The sequence below is a fragment of the Rhinatrema bivittatum genome, chromosome 2 (genome assembly GCF_901001135.1).
Source record: "Rhinatrema bivittatum chromosome 2, aRhiBiv1.1, whole genome shotgun sequence".
NCBI lineage: Eukaryota > Metazoa > Chordata > Amphibia > Gymnophiona > Rhinatrematidae > Rhinatrema > Rhinatrema bivittatum.
This window is the reverse complement of record NC_042616.1, coordinates 815,531,104-815,545,301: the sequence shown is the minus strand read 5'-3', so window position 1 is coordinate 815,545,301 and position 14,198 is coordinate 815,531,104. Positions and strand designations below refer to the sequence as shown.

At 43.9% G+C, this 14,198-nt stretch overlaps 1 protein-coding gene across 2 annotated transcripts in view; it reads left to right on the top strand.

The window, feature by feature from the left end:
* Positions 1-14,198, top strand: part of PUF60 (poly(U) binding splicing factor 60) — a 382,808-nt gene that overhangs the window by 45,585 nt on the left and 323,025 nt on the right. The gene's annotated exons all lie outside the window — the stretch shown is intronic.

The window sequence follows — 14,198 nt, the reverse complement described above, 5'->3', positions numbered from 1 at the left end:
TAGGAAACATAATCCATTCTACTTGGGTAACAGCATCCCAAATAGTATCCCAGTACTTTTGAATTGTACCATAGCCAGAAACAGTGTTAACCATTGTATTATTCCAATGATGTTTTAAACAACTAGCTGGTTCTGACAAACCAGTTCTAAAGACTGTTTAAAGGAAGAAAAATATTTTATGTATGACTTTCCATTGCATCTCTCTCAATAAAACCCATTCAGTATTTTTATATAGCATTGTAATACCAGTCAGCAGGTCATCTTCTGTTACCTCCTGAGTGAACTCAATACTCCAAGACACCTCTAAAGTACGTAACACTGCATAAGAAGATAGAGAATTGGAGGTATTTATATAAAAAAGACAATGTGTATTTACCTGTTTTAAAAAAGGAGCAATCTTTGAAACCTGCCTGATGTGCAATTGTCCAGCTTAATCCAAAAATGCGTATTAAAAAAACATTTGATTTGTAAGTAAGACATGCATTCATTCTTGAATCCCAATGTCTGTACAAAATGAGCAAAAGGATAGATTCTATGGTTCTGAAGTCAATAAACTTCAATAAGGTCTTCTAGCACAGCATCCCCAATCTGTGAAAAATAGGATTTGCATCTCCTGGGAGAAACAATGGATTATCTGTCGGTGGTAAGCAAAAAGACTTATCCCAGGGCAGTCCCAATAACTCCCGGATAGCCTTCCACACCCCTTTCATGCTTTTTACTAAAACAGAATTCAAAAGATAAGTGGACAAACTCTTCCTGTCAGCATGAAGAATATATCCTAGACTCAGCAGAGAGGCCATCTCATTTTCCAACTGGACATCGGAAAAAATGTCAGTATCCCGTAACCAGTTCCCCAGTGGGTGTATCAGGCATGCCAAATTATATAAATGAAAGTTAGGGAATCCCAGTCTTTTCTTATAGGGAGATAACTCATGTATACCACTGAATTATCAAATATGAATCATAAGAGCCAAGAAACTGTCAGGCCCCGGGCACTATCACAGCAAGAGAAAGAGTTATGCCCGGGTGGACTTTAAACTGCACTGTCTCAGTGGAAAATGAAGACCTTTTGTCCTGTTACACTGAAGGATACCTTATCAGAACTGCCTGTTTGCATGTTCCTGTGTCAAAGCAGACAGAGAGACAACAGCTCAAGCCAATGATGAGCCAAGGCAAGTAAAGGTCAGAAAGACCCTCACCCTTGGGGGGGGGGGGGCAGTCAGAGACGGAGAAAAACGCTGACACTGGCAGAAAGCTTGGCATACAGATGTGCCAGTTCTACTCCCCCCCTGAAAAAATGGGGAGGGGGAACGAGAACTGCAATGTGGCAGGGCCCCCCCCCTGAAGTAATGGGGAGGGGGGACGAAGACCTGCAATGGGGCAAAAGACCTTCCACCCACTATGAGATTATGCACATTCATCAGCTGGGAAGTGTAAGACGGGGGCAAAGAAGGGAGAGGGAGCTACGGACCCCCTGGAGAGAGCAACCCTGAAACAAGAGAGGAAAGGCACAAACGCTGGGAGAAAACCTGGAGAGCGGATTCTGAGAGCGACCCTGAAACAAGAGAGGAAAGGCACAAAACCCGGAGAGCGGATCCTGAGAGCGACCCTGAAACAAGAGAGGAAAGGCACAAAACCCGGAGAGCGGATCCTGAGAGCGACCCTGAAACCTATGCCAAAGCATCCCTGAAAGCGAAGGGGGGGGGGGGGTCAGAAACAGACCAGCACCAGGCTAGTTGTGGCCCAGAAACCGGAAATGCCTGCTCAGGTGCGGAGAGTGGAGGGGCAAGGGCACGCCCAGACAGCCCAGCAAGTACCAGAGGCAGAAGAAAGTCTCTTTCCGGGACCACCTGCCTGCTCTGCCCGTACCTAGCCCAGGAAGCAAGTCCTTCCCTGCACACATTCTCCAGCTTTTCAGCTGGAGCCTGCTTCAGAAGTGAACAGAGGTAGAGCCTGGAGTTGGAATTGGGGTTAGGTCAGTTAGCCATAAGGGTTAATATATTAAGCAGGCTAAGGTTAATGGCATGTGTGAAAGCACCCTTGGTACAGAACTTTCTTTAGGGAAAACCGATACTTAGTGACCAGGATGTTAGAGACGGAATTGTTATTTTCTAAATGTTATATCAAATTTGATAAATAAGTCTATTTCTGGGGAGAATCCACGTTGTCATTTTCCTGGTGGGAGGGCAGCTGGCAGTGTCCTGTAGCACACAGATCCCTGCACCCCTAAACTTGCTTATAGCCTTCCCTTTAAGGACTATCCGTTTCCCCATAGTTGGCCTTGCCCTTTTTCCTCTCCAAAGGAAATGTGAGCAGATTCCATTAATGAATCGGTTCTTTTTAGTCAACTGCTCTGGTATCATCTGAAACACATATAAGAGTTTAGATGCCAGTACCATCTTTATCAATGTCATCCTTCCCATCCAAGATAGTGGGAGCTGCATCCAGCTCTGTCATTTACCTTTAAAAGTATAGGAGGTTAAAAGTACTGCATTGGGCCAGATCTCTGGGTATTCGCACACCTAAATATTTAATGGACTCTGCCGCCCATCTCAAGGAAAAGTTTTCCTAGAGCTTCTGCAGTAATCCTAGAATCTCCAAAGCCTCTGACTTATCCAGTTTTACTTTGAAACCTGACATCTTCCTATAACTTTCAAATAATCCCAATATTAATTTAAAGGGAAATATGTAATTGCTCCTGGGACAAGTAAAAGAATATAATCTGTAAATAGCAGAGTCTTTAAACATTACTGCCCTACTATAAGATGCTTGCAGCAATTCTTTCAGCTTATGAACTAAAGGTTTAATAGATAAGATGAATAACAATGAAATAATGGGTACCCCATGTCAATTCCCCTTTATAAGGTAAAGGAGTCTGATAACATGCCATTGGCCCAGATGTTAGCCATCGGAGTGGACTATAAAACCTTAATATATCATGAGATTTGCCCACTAAATCCATGATTATTTAACACATCCTCCAAAATAACTCCATGAAACCCTATCAAAGGCTTTTCTGCATCAAAGCATATTAGCATTGGATCGTCAATCTTTCCCCTTCAGCATTCCTCCAAGAAGATTAACAGTGTACGGACATAAGTGCTGGATTTCCTCCCTTTAACAAATCCCACTTGTCCCTTGTATATTATAGATGGCAAAATAATATTTATTTTTTTTTTATTTAAGATTTATATTCCACTTTTCACACTTTATTTCAGTGCTTCAAAGTGGATTACATTCAGATACTGGAGGTATTTCCCTATCCCCAGAGGGCTTACGATCTGTTTGCACCTGAGGTAAAGGGTAAAGGAGGGTAAAGTGACTTGCCCAAGGTCACAAAGAGCAACAGCAGGACTCGAACCCTGGTCTCCTGGTTCGTAGCCCACTATTCTAACCACTAGGCTGCTACTCCACTCCTTTAAATAGAATGACTAGAATTTGTTTCAAATAACTTTGCCCATTTTTAACAATGATATGGGCCTGTATGAGCTCGGCATCATTGTATCCCTCCCTGGCTTAGGTAAATGTTGCCAAATGCAAAGTTTCTGGCATTTCCCACCTCTCTGTCATAGAGTCAGATACCTGACTCAGACTTCCCAATATTGAGGCCTGGTAATATTCTTGGAAGTATTCCTAAATATCCTTGGCTGATCCCATAATCCCCTCTAGAGTTATGAACCTAGTAATAAATGTAGAGTTCCTCTTAGTTTTAATTAAATTTACTAATTGTTTATCTAACTTATTCCCACACAAGAACAACTTGTGTTTTAAAGAATATAATGAGGAAACTGCTCTGCAATTTATCATTTAACAGTTGTGTCATTCAGTATTTGTCCTCTTAACAACTGATCTTTGGAACTCTACATCTCCCTGTTATATCTATCCAAAGACTTAGGATATAATATCCTGTTCCATTTCCTTCCTTTTGGCTGACACATAGCTAATGATCTCCCTTCTTAAAACCTCTCTTGTGGGTTCCCAAAAAAAGAATTGGATCATTCCTATGAATGGCATGATTATTAGCAAAATGCAGCCATTTTCCCTCTTAAAAAGCTGGAAACTTTATCTACATGCAACCATGCAGTCAGTCATTCTTCATCTCTCTTCGTCATCCCCAGCCTTCTACCACCTAAAATATAAGACATTGGACAATGGTCAGAGATTACTAGAGATTCGATAGTAGCCTTTGGAACCCTGTTTAAAAGAGCCTCTCAGACTAAAAGATAATCCATGCGTGATTTAGAATTGTGAGATCTAGCCATGTGAGGAAAATCTTTGGACATAGGATTCAGGGTGTATGCTCAGGACCTGTAATTGTTTGCAAAGAAAAGTTACCCCTTTGTTTTTCCCCAGTATTTGCCTTTCCGCAGCTGATTACTTATCCAACAAGGGGATCTCTTATTCAATTAAGACCATCTCCCAAAATTATTTTAGCTGGACCCAGAGTGAGAACATGAGAAATTTATACTAAAAAAGAGTGAACATATTGATTTGGTGTGTATATGGAGGCAACGACAAAGTCTTTGCCAAATCACTTCTCAGAAACAATAATAGACTTCCCTTTAAGATTCACCACAGACTTCTCTAACTCATGTCACTTCAAAACAGTGAGTACTAGATATTGTGTAGAATGGTTATTCCCTAAAATTTGCCATTCTCATTTCTGACATCTTTATGGTATCCCCCTGTAGTCAGGTTCCAAAAGGATGCTCATAAAAGTCACTTTGAAGAGGCTTCAATATTTGTCACTTTGAAGAGGCTCCATATATTTTGGGATTCTGAAGAAGGATGTGTCCTTCCATCCTATTCTCAGTGTTAAAGGTATCACAGATGTCTTTGGGTTTCCTGTTTCTGTAGGGAATCTCTTCACTCCCTTATTGTGTTGGTGAGGCATGGAGAATATCCCATGTTCCTGGGTCTTTCATCAGAGAGGATCCCTAGAGGTTTCTCTGTTCTTGCATTCTAGGGAAGCATGTCCAGTTCAGAGTCCTCCCCTTCGGGCTCACCTCGGCACCAAGGACCTTTAGCAAGATGGTGATGATGGTCACAGCTTTCTAGCATAAAGAAGATGTGGCAGTTCATTTGCATCTGGACAATTGGTTGATAAGGGGCAAGTTTTTTTCAGGAGTGCCAATTCACTTGGGCCAGGGTAATTCAAGTGAAGAGCAATTTGATTACTTCTCAGGCTCTAACATTTTTAGGGGCTCACTTTGATACCAGAATTGGCTGAGTCTTTATGATAGAGGAATTAAAAGCCAAGCTTGGATGTAGTCATGGCTTTCTTGGAAGGCACATATGACTGCGATTATCTCCAGACCTTCGGTGTCATGGCAGCATCCCTGGATTTTGTTCCTTGGGCCAGAGCTCATATGCAGCTTCTCCATTTCTCCCTCTTGTGCCACTGGCCCTGTAATTGCAGAACTATGAGAGGAATAAGCATAGAGCCCCGCAGTTGGATTGTGGGCTGGGGAGCAATTAGTTAGCCCAGGAACTCTGGTCCAAAGAGGAGGCTTCTTGGTCTGTAAACAGGTTGGAAACAAGGGCTATCAGGTTAGCTGTATTACACATTCTGTCCAGTTATGTTGCGCAAGCAAGGTTGTAGTAGAGATTTTAAGAAACAACTGAAAACTCACCTGTTGGAAATTGTTTTTTGGAGTATGAGAATTGAAAGCAACTGTATGCTGGCCATGTTTGTATTTAATTGCTGTATTTGAATATTTTGATTTAATTTTATTGTCTCTATAATTTTGTATTTTACTATAAATCTTTGTGAATGTATAATTGGAAGCCACTCAGGACATTGGATGATGCGGCATACAATTTTTTTGAAATTAAATAAATAGTGAAGGGAATAGTAATTTGGGTGCCATTGGATGGACAACACCAAAGCAGTAGCTCATGTAAACAGGCAGGGGGGCACGTGGAGCCCAGTGGTGGCCCAAAAAGCAAGCCTATTGTTTCAGTGGGTGGAGCAGAGCATCTTAAAATTGCTCAGCAGCCCAGATTGCGGAAATGAAAAAACATCCAAGCCACTTCTTCTGCAAGAATACCCTGGAGGGTATGAACTCTACCCAGGAAGTCATTTGGAGATTTGTAGACCAGTGGGGTTCCCTCATATGGACCTGATAGTGACTCACAAGAACTCCAAGGCAAACAGATTCTTCAGACTCTGGAAGGAATGGCGTTCCAGCAGAATTGATCCCTTAATCCAGCCATGATCAAAGGATGAGCTGCTTTGTTTTTCCCACTTAGCGTGTCATAAGCAGGATTTTGAAAAGAATAGAGGATCACCTGTTGATAGTCAGCTTGATGGCTCTGGATTAGCCAAGAATACTGGTATACAGATCTGATGAGATTGCAAGCTGACTTCTCGTCGGCTTATCACTTGTGTCCATTATACCAAGACCCAGTCCTGATGGGAGGGTCCAGTTCCACTCCATATTATGGCCTGATCCTTGAAAGGGTTCGTTTGCACAGGAAAGGTATTCTTCCACAGTGATTTCTACTTTGCTGAAAGCCCATAAAAATTCCACTTCATTGGGTTATATTTGGGACTGGCATCCTTTTGAGGATTGTCTGTTTCTCTGTGGTGAGTGGATATCCTGATTATGACCTTCCTCCAGCAGAGTTTGAACAAGAGTTTTAGCTCTTAATTCCCTGAGAGTTCAAGTGGCAGCTCTCTCCTGTTAGAGTTTGGATTCAAGGTGTTTTGGTGGCTTCCCACCTAGATGTGTCTCTCCTTTTACAGACTTAACATATTCATCCTCTCTTTAGGATTTTGTTTCCGCAATGGGATCTTAATCTGGTTCTTAGTGCTCTGGCGTGCCCCTCTCCCCCCCCCTCCTTTTCTAACCTTTTAAGCATGCTTCTTTGAAGACTTTTCCTTAGACAGTTTTTCTAGTGGCCATATGTTCAGCCAGGCATATTTCGGAATTACAGGCCTTATCTTGCAGCAACCCCTACCTGGTGATCTCCACTGAGTTGGTTTCGATTGTTCCCAAGATTGTGTTGTCTTTCATTTAAACCAGATGCTTTCTCTTCCTGGTTTCTCAAAAAGGAAACGTCATGATAGGGACAGATTGCTCCATTTTTGGGATCTTTATAACATCCATCTCAGATATTTGAAAGTGATGAATCCCCATAGGAAGTCTGATTGGCTGTTTGCTTTGTTTGGTGTACCTTACAAGGAGCAGGTAGTTTCAAAATCCTCTTTGTCAAGGTAGATTAGAGAAACTATCTCCTCAGGATGTTTGCTGAAGGGTCAGCAGGCCCTGGAGACTCCTCATTCTATGAGGGCTCAAGCTTCTACTTGAGTGAAGTCTTCAGCAATTGCCCTGGAGGACTTTGTAAGGTGGCCACTTGGTCTTCTTTACATTTGTTCACTAAGCAGTATAGGATAGATGTGCCAGCCAAGGGAAATATATTTGGAGCAGGAGTTTTCAGAGAAGCCTTGTCTTCCACCTGCATTGGAATGGGCTTGGGTACTTCCCATGGGTTTTGACTGGTCTAGAAGGATGACAAGGAAGGAGAAATTTAGAAATTTGTTAATTTTCTTTTCTTGAATTCTGCTCGACCTTTCCAGGAGCTTTCTGGGAAGTCAGTTACTGCAATTTCACTTGTTCTTGGCTTTCATTGGTCTTTCAGAAGGTTTGTTTTTCTCTGTGGAGGGAGCCTGAATTTCTTAATGTCTTTTTTGAATTCTATTTTTTTTCTCTCCTGTTCCCTGTTGGAGTCTTGAAAGGAGGTTTGTTATTGGAGGGTTTTCCTGCCTTTTCAAATTTTTTTTCATCATTGGTTTTGCTTAGGGGTTTTTACCACACCATTTCTTTGACGTAAGGAGACTGGTACGTTCCTATGCTGCACCACTGATATCACTGAAAATTGCTGGCAGGGTAATATAAATCCATGTATCTGGACTGACCTAGCAAGATTCAAGGATAGGAAATTAACAGGTAAGACTAAATTTATCCTTGGCAAGCATTGGGTTTTTTGGTTTTTTTTTTGTAGATGGTGATTTTATAGGCACTGTGGAGCAGATGATCAGTAAGTGGTGACCATAAAACTCAGTTCGACCCACAAAAGTTCTGGGGGATTTCTTCCCAATTACAAGCCTCAGACTTGTTCAGCCTTGGGTGCACTTTTGGTTTTATTGACTGAGTGAAATGAAGTGCCATGAAGTGATACCAGGAGTCATAGTTTTCCTCTGCGTCTTGTAGAAAAAACATGGGTGTTCTAATTGATAGAACAGAAACAGGAACTAAGTGGTTAATACCTGGACATTTGAGTTTTCTCTAGTGAGTAATGCCCAAAGCCGTTGCTAACCATATCTTACCTTGTTTGGAACTTAACAGTTAATGGGATATCAAAATTGAGCATAGTGATTTTACGTATGATCTGTTTTAGATTAAAGTTGTATTCTCTGGCATCTGTGGTGCATTACACCAGTTGACACTAGTTTTTGGGGGGCATTTTGGCCCACAGCTTTCCTATCTTTTATAGCTCCCTCACCTAGTCCAGCCATTGCAGCAGCAGTCCTTGACCAAGACCCACAAATCATAGCTCTCTTGGGATTTCTGGCAGCCAGCATTTTCCGTTGGGAAGAAATGTAGAAGTTCATTGCAGCTATTACTTTTGTAATAGCTCCATTTTGCCTTCATTTATAAAACTTTCCTGCTTCCTCTGTTATGAATCGGCTCCTGTGGAAGGGAAGAGTTGGCAATCTGTTATGCTCTACTCCTCAAGAGAGGAGGAGTTAGCAATCTGTAATGAATCTGCTCCTGTGGAAGGAGGAGTTGGCAATCTGATATGCTCAGCTCCTGTAGAGGGAGTAGTAAACAATCTGTTAGGGTTTAGACTGCGGAGTAGCAATCTGTTATGAATCTGTTGCTGAAGACTCCTGATGGAGTAGGGGTAGCAATCTGTTACCAGCGGAGTGCTTGGAGAGGGCACTCAGCTGTAGAGGAATGAAGATAGGTGAATCCTTGGGCTGATGGCAGATGACTGCGCCCCCAGGAGGATATCCTGAGAGGGACCACCGGCTAGGCTTGAGTATGGAGACAGCCACAGATAATTCTTTTATTAGACAGGTTAGTAGAACCACCAGAGGTGGCAGTAGTGAGCTGATATGCCCGGCAGGGCTGAAGTCCCTCAGGTACTGGAACAGCGATCCCAGGGTTGCTGAGCTGTAGAGAAACTATAGATAGTGAGTAGACAGGGTATGCTGTGTTCTTAGCCAGAACTGGATGACAAAACTCACATAAGGTCTTTAAGAAGCTCAGTAGCTGGAAAGGGTTAGGTCCTCGAGGAGCGAGTACCTGGTTCCATGGAAAGCTCTGAGAGAGCGATGGTAACTCACAAATGTCTGTATCTGCGATAGCTTCCAGGCAGTAGAAAATCTTCAGTGTGTTCAGGAACATGGGTCCTCGAGGAGCGAGTACCGGTTCCTATCTGCAATCTGAAATAAAGAAAAGAGAGCGAGGCCCCCGAGGAGCAGGTACCTCTGGTAAGTCTGAGGAGGCAGAGTTGCTTGGGAGAAAAGCCGAAGCAATCCCCTTGCTAACTCGATTCGTTAGCGAATACTGAGACCTTTTATATTGGAAGCGGATGACGTCATCTCAGGGGGACGCCCCCGAGGTTCGCGCCCTTGCTGGTACATCAATCGGAGCGCGCGCCCTACGTCATCAGGAACATGGCAGATTCGCAGCGTCGTGCTGGTCTGGGGATGCCGGAGGGAGACGGCAAGAAGACGCCATGGCAGCTAACCGTCCATCAGACTCGGAGGGAGTCACCACAGAGGTAAAGAGGGCGGAGTGAGGTCATCAAGCAGCGACGGACGCAACAGTACCCCCCTTCAAAGGGCGATCTCCTCTTCGGGTACCAGGCTTAGGTTTCAAAGGATGTGCGAAGTGAAACTGATGAAGCATCTCTTTGTCCAAGATATTGGTCTGAGGCTCCCAAGTGATCAAATCGGAGCCGAAGCCTTCCCAATTCAGAAGGTATTCAAAAACTCTTGCCTCTGTTGCGAACATCCAGAATCTCTTTGATCTTGATATCTAATCGTCTTCTGCAATGGTGACAGATGGATCTTGAGATTTGGAAGAATCTTTCAGAGTATAATTAATGATATCAGCAGCAAAGGGTAGAGCTGCTGTGGACGTCACTGAGGAATTCAGTGGAAGTGGTGATGTTGAAGAATGTCCAGAATCCACTTCTAAAGATGACTCTCCAGTAGATGATGCTGGATGAGAGCTAACTGTTATAGACGCCACTGAGACTTCAACGGAAGTGGCGATCTTGAGGTACGTCCAACCCCACTTCTAAGAGTAACTTCTTCAGTAAGGTAACTGGATGAAGTGTTGAATTCAGCAGCAATCTAACTGCTATGGACGACACAGAAACTTCAACAGACGTGGCAAAGTTGGGGTACGTCCAAAACCCACTTCTGGATAACGCTTCCGTAGATGAAGCTGGAAGAGAGATGGTGGCAGCACCAATCAAACAGGCTAGTAGCTAGAGATATCTTCCTCGGATCTAATTGTGCTGTAGTGCTTCAGACACGACTTCCGAGTGAAACAATCATAGCAGATATAGTCCGTGAAGACAGTAAAGATGTAGAGCACCATCTTGCCATGGCGAACATAGCAACCGCTATGAATATCAGCAGCCAGGAGAAAAGCTGCTGTGAACGTCATTAAGATCCTCAAGAGAAGTGGCGATGTAAAGGAACGTCCAAAACCCACTTCAAGTTGTGATGCAATAATGGATCTTCTAATTTGACGAAGGGACTCCTCAGGTCTTCCACAAGACGTCTGAGAATAAGGTTGCCTCCTGCCCCTGAGTCCAACAGGGCAGGGGTCCGAACCGTAACTGGTTCAGAGGTCACAGAGGCTGAACGAGAGAGTGGAGGAGATAACGCAGTATGGCCCAAGAACAGTCCTCCCGTGGGACTTAGGCTCGTTCATTTCCCGGACGAATGGGGCAGGTAGAGACATCATGACCGGGCTGACCACAGTACATGCACAGGCCGCGTTTCTTCCGAAATCTTCTCTCCTTTGAGGTCAAGTGACCAAGACCAAGTTGCATCGATTCATCTTTATCAACAGCAGGAATTGCTGGACCCATCCGAGGTGCAGGGGTACTGGCCTGTTTCAACCCAGTTAACACCTTAGGCCGGAGTTCCTTCACCTTGTCTCGGAGCAGACAATCAATCCGAGTAGCTAAGGCTATCAATTCTTCCAGCGAGTCAGGTGTCTGGCGAGTGGCCAGCTCGTCTTTCAAGCGGGTATCCAGGCCTCTGCAGAAGAGTGTCTTGAGACATTTGGGGTCCCAGCGAAGTTCCGCTGCAAGAGTCTTGAATTCTATGGCAAATTCAGCCAATGATCTGTTGCCTTGCTTGAAGTCCACTAAAGCAAACCCGACAGCAGACATTCGAGCAGGGTAATCAAAAACAGATTTAGAGCCGTGAGAAATAATGAAGGCTGTAAGGTGAAATGCATGCTGCACTAGTTCAAAAAGCCCCGAGTCTTCTGGAGTTCTCCGGAGAAGCAAATAGGAGCCGCCAGTGGAACAGCACTCTTTAAAGTTACCTCCTGTAACTGACCACTTTGGGTAGAAGCTGTGGCTTGTATCTTCTGTGTGTGAAGCTGATGGAATGCTGCAGTAAGTTTCTCCAAGGTTTCTTGCTGTTCTGAGATGCGTTGAGCCAGGCCCGGTATAGCCTACAAGGCAGAGAGGTGTGCCGGGTCCATGGGGTTACTGACATCTCATACCTTAAGCTGGATTCCCAGGAGTACTGCTTCTCCAATATAAAGCCGGATCCACTGGAGTTAGCAATCTGTTATCAATCGGCTCCTGAGGAAGGGAGGAGTTGGCAATTTGTTATGCTCTACTCCTCAAGAGGGGAGGAGTTAGCAAGCTGTAATGAATCTGCTCCTGTGGAAGGAGGAGTTAGCAATCTGATATGCTCAGCTCCTGTAGAGGGAGTAGTAAACAATCTGTTAGGGTTTAGACTGCAGAGTAGCAATCTGTTATGAATCTGTTGCTGAAGACTCCTGATGGAGAAGGGGTAGCAATCTGTTACCCGCGGAGTGCTTGGAGAGGGCATTCAGCTGTAGAGGAATGTAGATAGGGGGATCCTTGGGCCGATGGCAGATGACTGCGCCCCCAGGAGGATATCCTGAGAGGGACCACCGGCTAGGCTTGAGTACGGAGACAGCCACAGATAATTCTTTTATTAGACAGGTTAGTAGAACCACCAGAGGTGGCAGTAGTGAGCTGATATGCCCGGCAGGGCTGAAGTCCCTCAGGAGGCCCTCGAGGAGCGAGTACCTGGTTCCAGGGAAAGCTCTGAGAGAGCGATGGTAACTCACAAAAGTCTGTATCTGCGATAGCTTCCAGGCAGTAGAGAATCTTCAGAGTGTTCAGGAACATGGGCCCTCAAGGAGCGAGTACCGGTTCCTATCTGCAATCTGAAATAGAGAGTGAGGCCCCCGAAGAGCGGGTACCTCTGGTAAGTCCGAGGAGGCAGAGTTGCTTGGGAGAAAAGCCGAAGCAATCCCCTTGCTAACTCGATTCGTTAACGAATACTGAGACCTTTTATATTGGAAGTGGATGTCATCATCTCAGGGGGACGCCCCCGATGTTCGCACCCTTGCTGGTACATCAATCGGAGCGTGAGCGCGCGTGCCCTACGTCATCAGGAACATGGCGGTTCCACAACGTCGTGCCGGTCCGGGGACGCCGGAGGGAGACGGCAAGAAGACGCCACGGCAGCTAACCATCCATCAGACCCGGAGGGAGTCGCCACAGAGGTAAAGAGGGCGGAGTGAGGGCGTGAGCAGCGACGGACGCAACATCCTCTTCATATCTCTCAGCTGGATGCCCATATAACAGTTGCTTGATCTTATAAACCGGGAATGCTTAGGGAAGTCTCAGATTGTGAGCCCTCTGGGGATAGGGAAATAACTACGGTATCTGAATGTAATCCACTTTGAAGTGCTGAAAAGCAGAATATAAAAAATAAATAAGATGAGATTCACACTTTGTGTCAGGGGATCATCATGGAAGGAAACTCTGAGTTACGTGACCAGCCTCAGTCATCAACTTTTTAAAGATGTATTCTGCTCCTACTTTTTCTTTTCTTTGCTCAATAAAGTAGTGCACAACATTCAAAAACTGTCATCTTGAGCTAAGTACTGTGGTTGCCATGTTAGTCCACTTGGGTATGTAGAAATGAAGGTTAACAAGTATGTGTACATGAGACCATTCTGCTGGATTAATTTTACTTCTGTGCCTATCTGACTTGATGAAAAGAGGATAACTCTCAAAAGTTAGTCACATGTATTAAGCTAGTACAGTAGAATGGTCTACAAAATTTGTGACTCATCCATTTAAACTTTTTATTTGAATCTGCTCTCATAATGTGTGGCTGCATTTATTGGTAATGTAACAACTGCTACATGTTACAGTCTTGGTGGGCAAATATTCAGTTCATATCATGAAACCAACAGCACAGTGAGCTAACTCCAAACTATTAGAGTAGGGATTTTTCACAGAATTGTATTCTTCCAGTGTGTGCACAGTCAGGTTGGCGACATGACAGAAGCCAAACAGGAAGCATCGAGTGAAAATTTTTTCCAGAGCCTAATTAATATCCTTATTCTCTGCCGTCTGACTTCCTTGACGCTGTTGGCTAGGTTTTCCTTTGTGTGCTTGTGGAGTGCCAGTACTGAGATGCATAGATGAAGGCATGCAAAGAGAGACTAAGAACCTAGAAAAAGTTATTGCATAGCTAGGATAGGCTGACGTCAGAAGGAGGGCGTCTGGGAAAACTCAGTACCTTAAACTTCTTGAGCTTTGGCTGTAAAACAATTATCTATTCCTCTCCATTGGTTTCAGTTTATTTATTTATTTATTTATTTATTTGGAGATTTTTATATACCGCGGTACGTATAGAAATACATCACCTCGGTTTACAGATAACAATAACTTAGCAACAGGCTTTACATATAACAGGTTATTCAGTAAGTAAACAATAAGTTAGCAACAGGCTTTACATATAACAGTTTACATATAACAGTTCCGTATTTTTGTGACCATGCTATTCTGAATTCAGCTGTTTTCATTTTTGTTTATTGTGCTTGTATTGGTTACATGTTTTGTGATTTAGGTTTGTGCTAGTGAAACCTTAGTGTATTTTG